Source organism: Kogia breviceps, chromosome 11, assembly GCF_026419965.1.
Source record: "Kogia breviceps isolate mKogBre1 chromosome 11, mKogBre1 haplotype 1, whole genome shotgun sequence".
NCBI lineage: Eukaryota > Metazoa > Chordata > Mammalia > Artiodactyla > Physeteridae > Kogia > Kogia breviceps.
The window spans coordinates 42,256,958-42,270,399 of NC_081320.1; the positions used below are offsets into that span (position 1 = coordinate 42,256,958).

The following is a 13,442-nucleotide window of genomic DNA, read 5'->3' on the forward strand; positions in this document are numbered from 1 at the left end:
GCCAGACAGACCTAAAATCACTTATCGCATATTCTTCTGTCAGCTACATAGCACTTGTTATTGCAGCTATTCTCATCCAGACTCCTTGAAGTACATAGGATCCACCGCTTTAATAATCGCCCATGGCCTCACATCATCTATATTATTCTGCTTAGCACACTCAAACTACGAGCGAGTCCATAGCCAAACTATAATCTTAGCCCGAGACCTACAAACTCTCCTCCCACTAATAGCCACTCGATGACTACTGGCAAACCTGACAAACTTAGCCCTACCCCCAACTATTAATCTAATCAGAGAACCGTTCGTAGTTATATCAACCTTCTCATGATCAAATTTTACCATTATCTTAATAGGAACTGACATTGTAATTACAGCCCTATATTCTTTTCTTTTTAAACATATTTACTGGAGTGTAATTGCGTTACAATGTTGTGTTAGTTTCTGCTGTATAACAAAGTGAATCAGCTATATGTATACATATGTCCCCTCCCTCTTGCATCTCCCTCCCACCCTCCCTATCCCACCCCTCTAGGTGGTCACAAAGCACCGAGCTGATCTCCCTGTGCTATGCGGCTGTTTCCCACTAGCTAGCTATTTTACGTTTGGTAGTATATATATGTCCATGCCACTCTCTCACTTTGTCCCAGCTTACCTCCCCCCTCCCCATATCCTCAAGTCCATTCCCTAGTAGGTCTACATCTTTATTCCCGTCTTGCCCCTAGGTTCTTCATGACCTTTTTTTTTTTTTTGGTTTCCATATATGTGTTAGCATACGGTATTTGTTTTTCTCTTTCTGACTTACTTCACTCTGTATGACAGACTCTAGGTCCATCCACCTCACTACAAATAACTCAGTTTCATTTCTTTTTATGGCTGAGTAATATTCCATTGTATATATGTGCCACATCTTCTTTATCCGTTCATCTGTTGATGGACACTTAGGTTGCTTCCATATCCTGGCTATTATAAATAGTTCAGCCCTATATTCTATATATATACTAATTCCAACACAACTCAGTAAATACACCATATTAATAATATTACACCCTCTTGCACATGAGAAAATGTCCTTATAACCCTCCACATTCTACCCCTCCTACTCTTGTCACTAAATCCCAAAATCATCCTAGGCCCCCTGTATTGTAAATATAGTTTAAAAAAAACACTAGATTGTGAATCTAGTAACAGAAGACTGAGACTTCTTATTTACTGAGAAAGTATTGCAAGAACTGCTAATTCATGCCCCCATGCCTAACAGTATGGCTTTTTCAGGCTTTTAAAGGATAGTAGTTATCCATTGGTCTTAGGAACCAAAAATTTAGTGCAACTCCAAGTAAAAGTAATAAACCTGTTTTCCTCTCTTGCTCTGGTCACACTGCTTATACTAATCATCCCAATTATAATAACTAACACAGATTTCTACAAAAGCAACAAATATCCATCATATGTTAAAAATACTGTCTCATATGCTTTTATTACCAGCCTAGTTCCAACAATAATATTCTGCCACACAGGCCAAGAAATAATTATTTCAAACTGACATTGAATCACTGTCCAAACCCTTAAATTAACACTTAGCTTCAAAATAGATTACTTCTCAATAATATTTGTACCAATAGTGTTATTTGTTACATGGTCCATTATGGAGTTCTCAATATGATACATACACTTAGACCCTTACATTAATCGGTTCTTCAAGTACCTGCTCCTCTTTCTCATCACCATGCTAATCCTTGTTACTGCCAATAACCTCTTCCAACTTTTTTTTTTGTGGTACGCGGGCCTCTCACTGTTGTGGCCTCTCCCGTTGCGGAGCACAGGCTGCGGACGCGCAGGCTCAGCGGCCATGGCTCACGGGCCCAGCCGCTCTGCGGCACATGGGATCCCCCCGGACCGGGGCACGAACCCGCGTCCCCTGCATCGGCAGGCGGACCCTCAACCACTGCGCCACCAGGGAAGCCCCCCAACTTTTTATTGGTTGGGAGGGGCTTGGAATTATATCCTTCCTGCTTAATGGGTGGTGATATGGGCGAGCAGACACAAACACAGCTGCTTTTCAAGCAATCCTACATAACCGCATTGGAGTTATATCAATAGCATGATTCCTGTTTAACTCAAACACAGGAGACCTGCAACAAATTTTTATACTCGACCTAAATCTCTCAAACCCTCCCCCTTATAGGACTCATACTAGCTGAAGCCAGATAATCAGCCCAATTTGGACTTCACCCTTGACTCCCCTCAGCAATAGAGGGCCCCACCCCTGTATCAGCCCTGCTCCACTCAAGCACAATAGTTGTGGCAGGAGTCTTCCTACTTATTCGATTTTACCCTTTAACAGAAAACAACAAACTTATTCAAGCAATAGCGCTGTGCTTAGGAGCCCTTACCACCCTATTCACACCTGTATGCGCTCTCACCCAAAATGACAGTCAAAAAAAGTGTTGCTTTCTCCATTTCAAGCCAATTAGGCCTAATAATGTTAACAATTGGGATCAACCAACCCTATCTAGCATTCTTACACATCTGCACACATGCTCTTTTTAAGGCCACACTATTCATATTATCTGGATCCATTATTCACAGCCTGAACAACAAACAAGATATTCGAAAAATAGGAGGCCTATTCAAGGCTATATATACCTTTCACCGCAACAGCCCTTATTATCGGGTGTCTGGCATTGACAGGAATGCCTTTCCTCACTGGCTTCTATTCTAAAGACTTGATCATTGAAGCCGCTAACACATCCTATGCCTGAGCCCTGTTAAAAACTCTAATTGCCACCTCCCTCACAGCTGTCTATAGTACCCGAATTGTCTTCTTCACACTATTAGGACAACCTCTCTTCTCTCCCCTAACCTCTATCAATGAAAACAACCCCCTCTTAATTAACTCCATCAAATGCCTACTAATTGGAAGTGTCTTTGCCAGATTCATTATCTCCAACAACATCCCCCCAACCACAATCCCCCTAATAACCATAACCTCACATCTAGAACTAACTGCCCTTGCAGTAACCATCCTAGGCTTCATATTGGCACCCAACATTAACCTGAACACACAAAACTTGCAATTTATCTATCCCTCAAATACCCTTACATTCTCTAGTCTCTTAGGATGTTTCCCCACCATCATGCATCGCCTACCTCCTCACCTAAACCTATCAGTGAGCCAAAAATCAGCATCCTCCCTTTTGGACTTAATCCGACTAGAAAACATTTTACCAAAAACCACATCCCGTATTCAACTTAAGTTCCCCCAACTAATCTCAAGTGAAAAAGTCCTTATCAGACTATACTTCCTGTCATTCCTTGTTACTCTCACCTTTAGCATGCTTTTATTTAATTACCACGAATCATCTCCATAATAACCACAACACCAATAAGCAGCGACCAACCAGTAACAATCGCCAACCAGGTACCATAACTGTATAACTCCGTATTAGATACTGAACAGCTATGAAAGCGTAGTCCTACACACACCCTTCTCCCCACCTCAGTTTAAGAAACAGAACATTATTATTACCTTTGGAAGTCTGCTTGTGTGTATGCCCATGTGCATGTACATACTCATGTTACTATCATTAATATTTCAAGGCACAATATGTACTTAAGCTAAGTAAAGTTCATTGTTCACAACAGTGGATGCAAATCATGTTTTAAATAGCCTTTTTATAATTTCAAGTTTGGAGGACTACTTTATCAAATCTAATTAGTCATCACTGTCTTTACTTTGTAACGTGGATGGCAAAGAGCTTGCACATGATATGGAGACGTGTAAGTTCTGCCATTTTCTTAATGTTTGCTCATACTTACATTGGTAATATTGTCTTCAATTAATGGTGTCTTTGTAGGAGTATTTTTATTTTATTTATTTTATTTTTTATTGGAGTATAATTGCTTTAATTGCAGGGGTATTTTTAAACCACTTATTTATTTTGGCCAGAGAGGGAGGGAGGGTAGTTTAGTTAAAACTCAGTAGTATAGTCCCTAGTCCGCTCACCTAGCAACCTTTAACAAATCACAATATCCCGAAAGGAAACTGGCCCACGGCTCCCACCTCCTTATCCTACCACATCTATGGCAGCAGCTCCATCCCAAACCGACACCTGTCTGCCTCCCCGCTTCCCCACCCCAACAAGGGGCGACTCAGTCAGCCCAGGGCAGAGGTCTCCCATCCTCCCCTTGAACATATATGTACAGTATGGTTATTATCACCCTGCAGCAGGATAGATGCTGTCATCAATGAGAAATGGCCTTATAGGACAGTCTCTGACACAGTGGAATGCTTGGTGTTCGATTTTTTTAATTTTGGAAATCTTCCCTCAGACACCAACTGATGACAGTGGGAGAGCCTTAAGCCTCCCTATTTTTCTTTTTCTCTTTACCAGAGTAGTCTCAGAGGCGAAAAGTTTAGATAGCAAACCTATAAACCCACATTTATGAGGCAAATAAATATTTTTCAGAGAGACATCCCCTTTCAGGCGGAGCTGCCGATGTGCAATTGGTCTCTGATAAAGAGCTGATTGAAGCTTCCACCCACCTGGCAGCTGGGGTGGAGGGAAATCAGGGAACAGCACAGCCACTGCTTACCCTTTGCCTGCCTGTACTCAGCCAGGGGGGAAAAGAGGAGGAGGGCAGAGCTTTCTGGGAGGCCCCGCTGCCAGCTTATGGAGTGGCCATTGTTGCAAAACTCAGGTATAAGCCAGATCCTTTTAACCTATAGAGATCCAGAGAAACGTGGAACCTCTCCCCACCCCAGTTTCATAGCCTGTGGAATATCCAAAGGCCTCTTTCAGATTTCTGTGAATCCCTAGAGCTCCGGTCTTCTTGTTTCCTGCTCCCCTTTCCACGGTGTAGTTTTTCAGCTTTCTAGGTGTGAAACTCAGCCTTTCTGAGTTCAGAGGGGGGAAAAAATCATTCACCCAAGCAATTAAGAACACAGTAGATTTATCTAAAGAATGGGATTGAGGGCATAGATTTTTAGGGATTTATATCATATACTACACAGCAAACAGCTTTGAAAAAGTCACTTATCAGGACTTCCGTGGTGGCGCAGTGGTTAAGAATCCACCTGCCAATGCAGGGGACACGGGTTCGAGCCCTGGTCCGGGAAGATCCCACATGCCACGGAGCAACAAAGCCCGTATACCACAACTACTGAGCCTGCGCTCTGGAGCCTGCAAGCCACAACTGCTGAGCCCACGTGCCACAATTCCTGAAGCCCGCATGCCTAGAGCCTGTGCTCCGCAACAAGAGAAGCCACCACGATGAAAAGCCCACGCACCACAACGAACAGTAGCCCCCACTCGCCGCAACTAGAGAAAGCCTGCTCACAGCAACGAAGACCCAACGCAGCCAAAAATAAATAAATAAATAAATAAATTTTTTTTTAAGTCACTTATCAGACATCCCAGATCTCCAAAGATGTTTGGGGCCATAATAGCAATAGGAATTCCCTTCTTAACCCTTCTCATACATGTTAGTTAAGTCTCCTCTCTTTAGATTAGCTCCCTGCCTCTTAAGAACCAGAGTAACAAATTCCATCCCCCTTCCCTACCATATGTCTTGGCACCTTGGGGATCTTACAGAGCAAGATATTTCCCCCAAACACGTTTCTCTATCCTAAAAGAATTCCGACGCCGATGTTAAGATAATGAAGTTTTTTCCATCTCATTATAATCAGAATGGTCTCCTTGAAACCATTTTCTTTCTTTCTTTTCTTTAATTTAGTGGCTATTAGACATTTTACATCTGAGAGAATTTCAGACCACACTGCCCTCCCTGACCTGGATCTAGAGGCAAACTTTTTCTGTAAAGGACTAGATAGTGAAAATTTTAGGTTTTTCAGGCGATAATGGTCTCTGTCACAACTACTTAACTCAGCTGTTATAGCACATAAACAGTCATAGACGATACGTCAACACAGCATGGCTGTGTTCCAATACTTTATTTACAAAAACAAGTGGTGGCTGTAGTTTTCCTGCCCATGATCTAGAAGAAAGCACATAGCAGCTTTGATGAAAATAAGTGGAGAAGCCTCCAGGCTAAAATTCAATCTCCTTAGCTTGTTAGTATAGGAGGCCTTTTATCATTTGCTTCATTCCTACTGCTTATTCTTAAGGCAGTCCCCACCTACCTGACTCAAGCTTAGATGCCCTTCTTCTGAACTTTCTTTGCACCCTGTTAGAGTACATCTCAGAGTGCTCACATCACTCTGTATCTGTTATTTACTAGACTGAGTTCCTCAAGACTAGAGATGTCTTATTCATCCTTTCGTGTGCCTAGAAGAATGCCTGATACATTGTTGGTACTCAGTTTGTGTTTGTTAAAATAATTGCTGCTTTCTCTTTCCTGTGTTTGCCCAGATTTCTGTGTCAGGAAGTGCTCCTGAGGATACGTGGGAGGCAGACAGATGGTCTTCTCTGAATGAGAGTGACCCAGCACCAGGGACAAGGCGTTGGGGGAACCTTGGGCAATAAACACAAATGAGTCATTAGTCAAGTCCATGCCTTTTGGTGGACTTCCCACAATTGTCCTCCTGATCTGTCCTCAGCTATTGATAGGAGCTGTTGTGTTTCCATATCCGAATGAGAAAAACAGATTTGGTGACTTATCTGGGGTCACGCTGTCAGTCAGGGGACCCCCAGCCTGAGAGTCTTTTTGCTGTGCTAAACTGCCTCTTAAAAGGCACCTGTGCATTAGCGTTTATGAAAAATACTTTATAATGATGCGATTGGTTTCATCCTGTCAAAGACTGGGAGTGGACCAAAAAAAACCAACAATCCCCTGGCTTTGTGTTCTGTATGTTTACTGTTCTCTTAAGTAAGTAAGTAGGCTGTACTTTATATGGTAGCTGTGTTCTGAAGAGATAGCATATTTAGAATTTTGCCATTTAGATTATATGTTAAGTGTTCCAGAGGAGCATGTTATTTGAAATCGTTTTGCTGTCTAACCTGTTTAACGTGAAGATTTCTTCTGGAATGTATATAAAGTGCAAATTCAGATTTCTGTAAATTAAGTTTACTTCAAGGACATACCTACTTTGGGAACACAATTTTCTACAGGACTCAGTGTGCCTGTTCAAAAGAAAACATGTAAAGAAAATCACCCCTGGGGGAAAGAGGTATGGCTATTGTCAGTGTGTCTTTGTGTCTGTCTGTGTGTACCTTCGCTCCTATGGTCCTTTGCTTCCCATGGAATCTTTAAGAGGTGGCTCTCCCTAACATGAGGTAGGCCCCATGCTGCCCGCTAGGAGCCAGCCCAGATGACTTCTGCTGAATTCTGCTGAATTCCCATTCACTAGTCATAGGATCTTCCCCTGGTACCTTAGAACCAAATATCCAGGGCTGGGTTCCCACTCATCTGTCATAGCTATTATCACTCCTGTTTGATGTTTCCTTCTTCCTCAGACAACCTTCCTTCTAGTGCTGGTCAGAAGGACTCTAGGTTTGGTCTGTTTGGAAAGTTTGTTGCGAGAAACACAAATTATATGTCCATCCCACCACCTATCCAATGTTGTTCCTATAACATTGTCAGTTGACCTACTTTAATTCTATGTAACATGTTTTTACTGACTACCTGCTAGTAATCTAGCCCTATGCTGGCCCATGCTGTAGAGTAGTTGGAGGAGAAAACATGATCCCCATCCTTGGGAAGCTCCCAGTCTACATGGGTGATGAGGCTCACATCTCAGGAATTAGCAGTAAAGGCAAGAATATATAAAACAATTCTCCTCACCAAAAGTAGGCATGATATGAACTGGTTTGGTAACAAATACTAGTCTAGTTGTGGGAACAAGCTGGGCATTCTTCACCAGTCTTTTCATTTTTACTTTCTGAGTTCTGTGGGTAATCCTTTCTGCCTATGAGAACACAGGGGCACCCTCAGGATCATTTGCTTGCATATTAACCTATAATTCTCCTTTACCTGTGAACAACTCATCCATTTGAAATCACTTCTACATCTTCTGTTGGAGAAGTATGTATGTTGATATGCATGAACAAGGATCAACGAGTCCTACTTTATCTTAGTATCTCATTTCAAAGGTATTTCCTAGAAGTTTGCAATTGTTCTGCTATTCTAATGCTATCTGCACTCTGTCCAGTTAACTCACTCTGTGGTCTTGGACTAGTTTTCACTTTGACTCATTTGGACTTTGCTAGTCTTTCTTAGCTACCATTGCAAAAAAGAAAGTCTGTTCAGAAGTTTGACCTAGCCTTAGGCAAGTACCTTACCCAAAGGCTGAATCAATGAAGATTTTGAAAAACAAACAGCTATGGCATCTTGGGGAATGTAAGCCATCAAACCATCTCTACCACTTGTCTACTTTGTGATTTTCAGCACTTTTCTCATCCTTTCTGGGTCGTTGACATTCCCACTCCCGCATGAAATCAGAATTTTAATTTGAGTCCTATTAAGCCATGAGCATGTTCTGAAATAACAGAAATATATTAGAGACAGCTTTAGAACTGCCAAAGCCCTAGTAAGAAGTCATATAGATAAAAGTCATAGAGGAGGCAAAAAAAGAAAACAGATATTCCATCATAGTAGCTTGTTTAGTATAACCTGATTCAAATGTCTTTCCTTGTCCTATCCTTTCCCACTTGTACACATTTTTGTATAATAACCAATAATTAACCTATGTAGTTTATAAGATGTCACATCAACTACTACATGAGTTTAGTTCTCCTGTTCCGATAAATACTATAAACAAATAACTCTGTGTTTGAGGTCAAAGCATCATTAATGATTGGTTGAGTTTGCTTTTGATTGAAGTAGCCATAACATTTATCAGTATGTTCTACTCTTAAAATATCTAACACTCCTCTTCCAACAGTTAAATGATAAAATGCCCCCAAACATAATGTCTGATATGTCCCTTGAAAATGACTTATCTAGTTTACAAAAACCACATGTATATGAATAAATCAAGAATATGATCATTAACAAGGAATTAGTATGTTTTGGAGTGAGTTCTAGGATTACAGTTAAGTGAAAAAGGCAGAAGTGCAAAAGAGTATCTATTGCATGCTACCCTTCAGGTGAGAAAGAAGAGGATATAAGAAAATTCACATGTATCTTCTCATTTGTACAAAAGAAGTAAAAGAAAGATAATCCAGAACCCTGCAAAGGGTCGATAGGAAAGATGTAGAAAGAAATGGGGAGAATAGAACAGCTTAGTTGGGACAAGGAGGGAATGATACTTCGGAGTATACTTTTTTTAATGTAGCTCTGACTCATTCCCCAAAATAAATGATTTAAACCAACCAGAATGTGATGTGGTGGGGGTCCAAATTGAGCACAAGCAGTGAAAAATAAATCTAACTTAATTATGAAAGGATAGCATAATCACACTGAAAGGAGTGAGGAAGAAAAGAACTAACCTAAGTAATTTAAAAACCAGTATCCTGACTGACATAAAGAATCCTAAAGATGCTACCAGAAACCTACTAGAGCTAATCAACGAATTTGATAAAGTAAGAGGATACAAAATTAATGCACATAAATCTCTTGCATTCCTATACAATAATGATGAAAAATCTGAAAGAGAAATTAAGGGAACACTCCCATTTACCACTGCAACAAAAAGAATAAAATACCTAGAAATAAACCTCCCTAGGGAGACAAAATACCTGTATGCAGAAAACTATGAGACATTGATGAAAGAAATTAAAGATGATGAGATTGGTTCAAGATGGCAGAGTAGAAGGACGTGTGCTCACTCCCTCTTGCGAGAGCACGGGAATCACAACTAACTGCTAAACAATCATTGACAGGAAGAAACTGGAACTCACCAAAAAAGATACCCTACATCTAAAGACAAAGGAGAAGCCACAACAAGATGGTAGGAGGAGTGCAATCACAGTAAAATTAAATACCATAACTGGTGGGTTGGTGACTCGCAGACTGGAGAACACTTATACCACAGAAGTCCACCCACTGGAGTGAAGGTTCTGAGCCCCACATCAGGCTTCCCAACCTGGGGGTCTGGCAATGGGAGGAGGAATTCCTAGAGAATCAGACCTTGAAGCCTAGTGGGAATTGACTGCAGGACTTTGACAGGACTGGGGGAAACAGAGACTCCACTCTTGGAGGGCACACACAAAGTAGTATGCACATCAGGACTCAGGGGAAGGAGTAGTGACCCCATAGGAGACTGAACCAGACCTAGCTGCTAGTGCTGGAGGGTCTTCTGCAGAGGCGGGGGATGGCTGTGGCTCACCGTGATGACAAGGACACTGACAGCAGAAGTTCTGGGAAGTACTCCTTAGTGTGAGCCCTCCCAGAGTCTGCCAGTAGCCCCACCAAAGAGCCAGGTAGGCTCCAGTATTGGGTTGCCTCAGGCCAAACAACCAACAGGGAGATAACCCAGCCCCACCCATCAGCAGACAAGCAGATTAAAGTATTACTGAGCTCTGCCCACCAGAGCAACACCCAGCTCTACCCACCACCAGTCCCTCCCAGGAAACTTGCACAGCCTCTTACATAGCCTCATCCACCAATGGGCAGATAGCAGAAGCAAGAAGAACTACAATCCTGCAGCCTGTAGAACAAAAACCACATTCACAGAAAGATAGACAAGATGAAAAGGCAGAGGGCTATGTACCAGATGAAGGAACAAGATAAAACCCCAGAAAAACAACTAAATGAAGTGGAGATAGACAACCTTCCAGAAAAAGAATTCAGAATAATGATAGTGAGGATGGTCCAGGACCTCAGAAAAACAATGGAGGCAAAGATCGAGAAGAAGCAATAAATGTTTAACAAAGACCTAGAAGAATTAAAGAAAAAACAAACAGAGATGAACAATACAATAACGGAAATGAAAACTACACTAGAAGGAATCAATAGCAGAATAACTGAGCCAGAAGAACGGATAAGTGACCTGGAAGACAAAATGGTGGAATTCACTGCTGTGGAACAGAATAAAGGAAAAAGAATGAAAAGAAATTAAGACAGCCTAAGAGACCTCTGGGACAACATTAAATGCAACAACATTCTCATTATAGGGGTCCCAGAAGAAGAGAGAGAGAAAAGACCCAAGAAAATATTTGAAGAGATTATACTCGAAAATTTCCCTTCCCTAAGGAAGGGAAATAGCCACCCAAGTCCAGGACATGCAGAGAGTCCCAGGCAGGATAAACCCAAGGAGAAACACACTGAGACACACAGTAATCAAATTGACAAAAATTAAAGACAAAGAAAAATTATTGAAAGCAACAAGGGAAAAATGACAAATAACATACAAGGGAACTCCTATAAGGTTAACAGCTACTTTCTCAGCAGAAACACTACAAGCCAGAAGGGAGTGGCATGATATATTTAAAAGTATGAAAGGGAAGAGCCTACAACTAAGATTACTCTACCTGGCAAGGATCTCATTCAGATTTGACAGAGAAATCAAAAGCTTTACAGACAATCAAAAGCTAAGAGAATTCAGCACCACCAAACCAGTTGTCTACAACAACTGCTAAAATAAGTATTCTAAGTGGGAAACACAAGAGGAGAAAAGGACCTACAAAAAACAAACCCATAACAATTAAGAAAATGGTGATAGGAACATACATATGGATAATTACCTTAAACGTGAATGGATTAAATACTCCAACCAAAAGACACAAGCTCCCTGAATGGATACAAAAACAAGACCCATATATATGCTGTCTACAAGAGACCCACTTCAGACCTAGAGACACATACAGACTGAAAGTGAGGGGATGGAAAAAGATAGTCCATGCAAATGGAAATCAAAAGAAAGATGGAGTAGCAATACTCATACCAGATAAAATAAACTTTAAAATATAGAATGTTACAAGAGGCAAGGAAGGACACTACAAAATGATCAAGGGATCAATCCAAAAAGAAGATATAACAATTATAAATATATATGTACCCAACACAGGAGCACCTCAATACATAAGGCAACCGCTAACAGCTATAAAAGAGGAAATTGACAGTAACACAGTAATAGTGGGGGACTTTAACACATCACTTACACCAATGGGCAGATCATCCAAAATGAAAATAAGGAAACACAAGCTTTAAATGACAACATTAAACAAGATGGACTTAATTGCTCTTTATGGGACATTCCATCCACAAACACCAGATTACACTTTCTTCTCAAGTGCACACAGAACATTCTCCAAGATAGATCACATCTTGTGTCACAAATCAATCCTCAGTAAATTTAAGAAAATTGAAATCATATCACGCATCTTTTCTGACCACAACGCTATGAGATTAAAAATCAATTACAGGGGAAAAAACGTAAAAAACACAAACATATGGAGGGTAAACAATACGGTACTAAATAACCAAGAGATCACTGAAGAAATCAAAGGGGAAATCAAGAAATACCTAGAGACAAATTACAACAAAAGCATGATGATCCAAAACCTATGGGATGCAGCAAAAGCAGTTCTAAGGGAAGTTTATAGCAATACAAGCCTCCCTGAAGAAATAAGAAAAATCTCAAACAATCTAGCCTTACACCTAAAGGAACTAGAGAAAGAAGAACAAACAAAACCCAAAGTTAGTAGAAGGAAAGAAATCATAAAGATAAGAGCAGAAATAAATGAAATAGAAACAAAGAAAACAATGGCAAAGATCAGTAAAAATAAAAGCTGGTTCTTTGAGAAGATAAACAAAATTGATAAACCATTAGCCACACTCATCAAGAAAAAGAGGGAGAGGACTCAAATCAATAAAATTAGAAGTGAAAAGGGAAAAGGTACAACAGACACCACAGAAATACAAAGCATCCTAAGAGACTACTATAAGCAACTCTATGCCAATAAAATGGACAACCTGGAAGAAATGTGCAAATTCTTAGAAAGGTATAACCTTCCAAGACTGAACCAGGAAGAAATAGAAAATATGAACAGACCAATCACAAGTAATGAAATTGAAACTGTGATTTAAAATCTTCCAACAAACAAAAGTCCAGGACCAGATGGCTTCACAGGTGAATTCTATCAAACATTTAGAGAAGAGCTAACACCCATCCTTCTCAAACTCTTCCAAAATTGCACAGGAAGGAACACTCCCAAACTCATTCTATGAGGCTACCATCACCCTGATACCAAAACCAGACAAAGATACTACAAAAAAAGAAAATTACACTACACACCAATATCACTGATGAGTATAGATGGAAAAATCCTCAACAAAATACTAGCAAACAGAATCCAACAACACATTAAAAGGATCGTACACCATGATCAAATGGGATTTATCCCAGGGAAGCAAGGATTCTTCAATATATGCAAATCAGTCAATGTGATACACCATATTAACAAACTGAAGAATAAAAACCATATGATTGTCTCAATAGATGAAGAAAAAGCTTTTGACAAAATTCAACACCCATTTATGATAAAAACTCTCCAGAAAGTGGGCATAGAGGGAACCTACCTCAACATAATAGAGGCCAT

General features: G+C 40.5%; 1 protein-coding gene across 1 annotated transcript in view; it reads left to right on the plus strand.

The window, feature by feature from the left end:
- The window catches only part of EXOC6B (exocyst complex component 6B), a 721,321-nt gene that overhangs the window by 689,645 nt on the left and 18,234 nt on the right, over positions 1-13,442 (plus strand). The gene's annotated exons all lie outside the window — the stretch shown is intronic.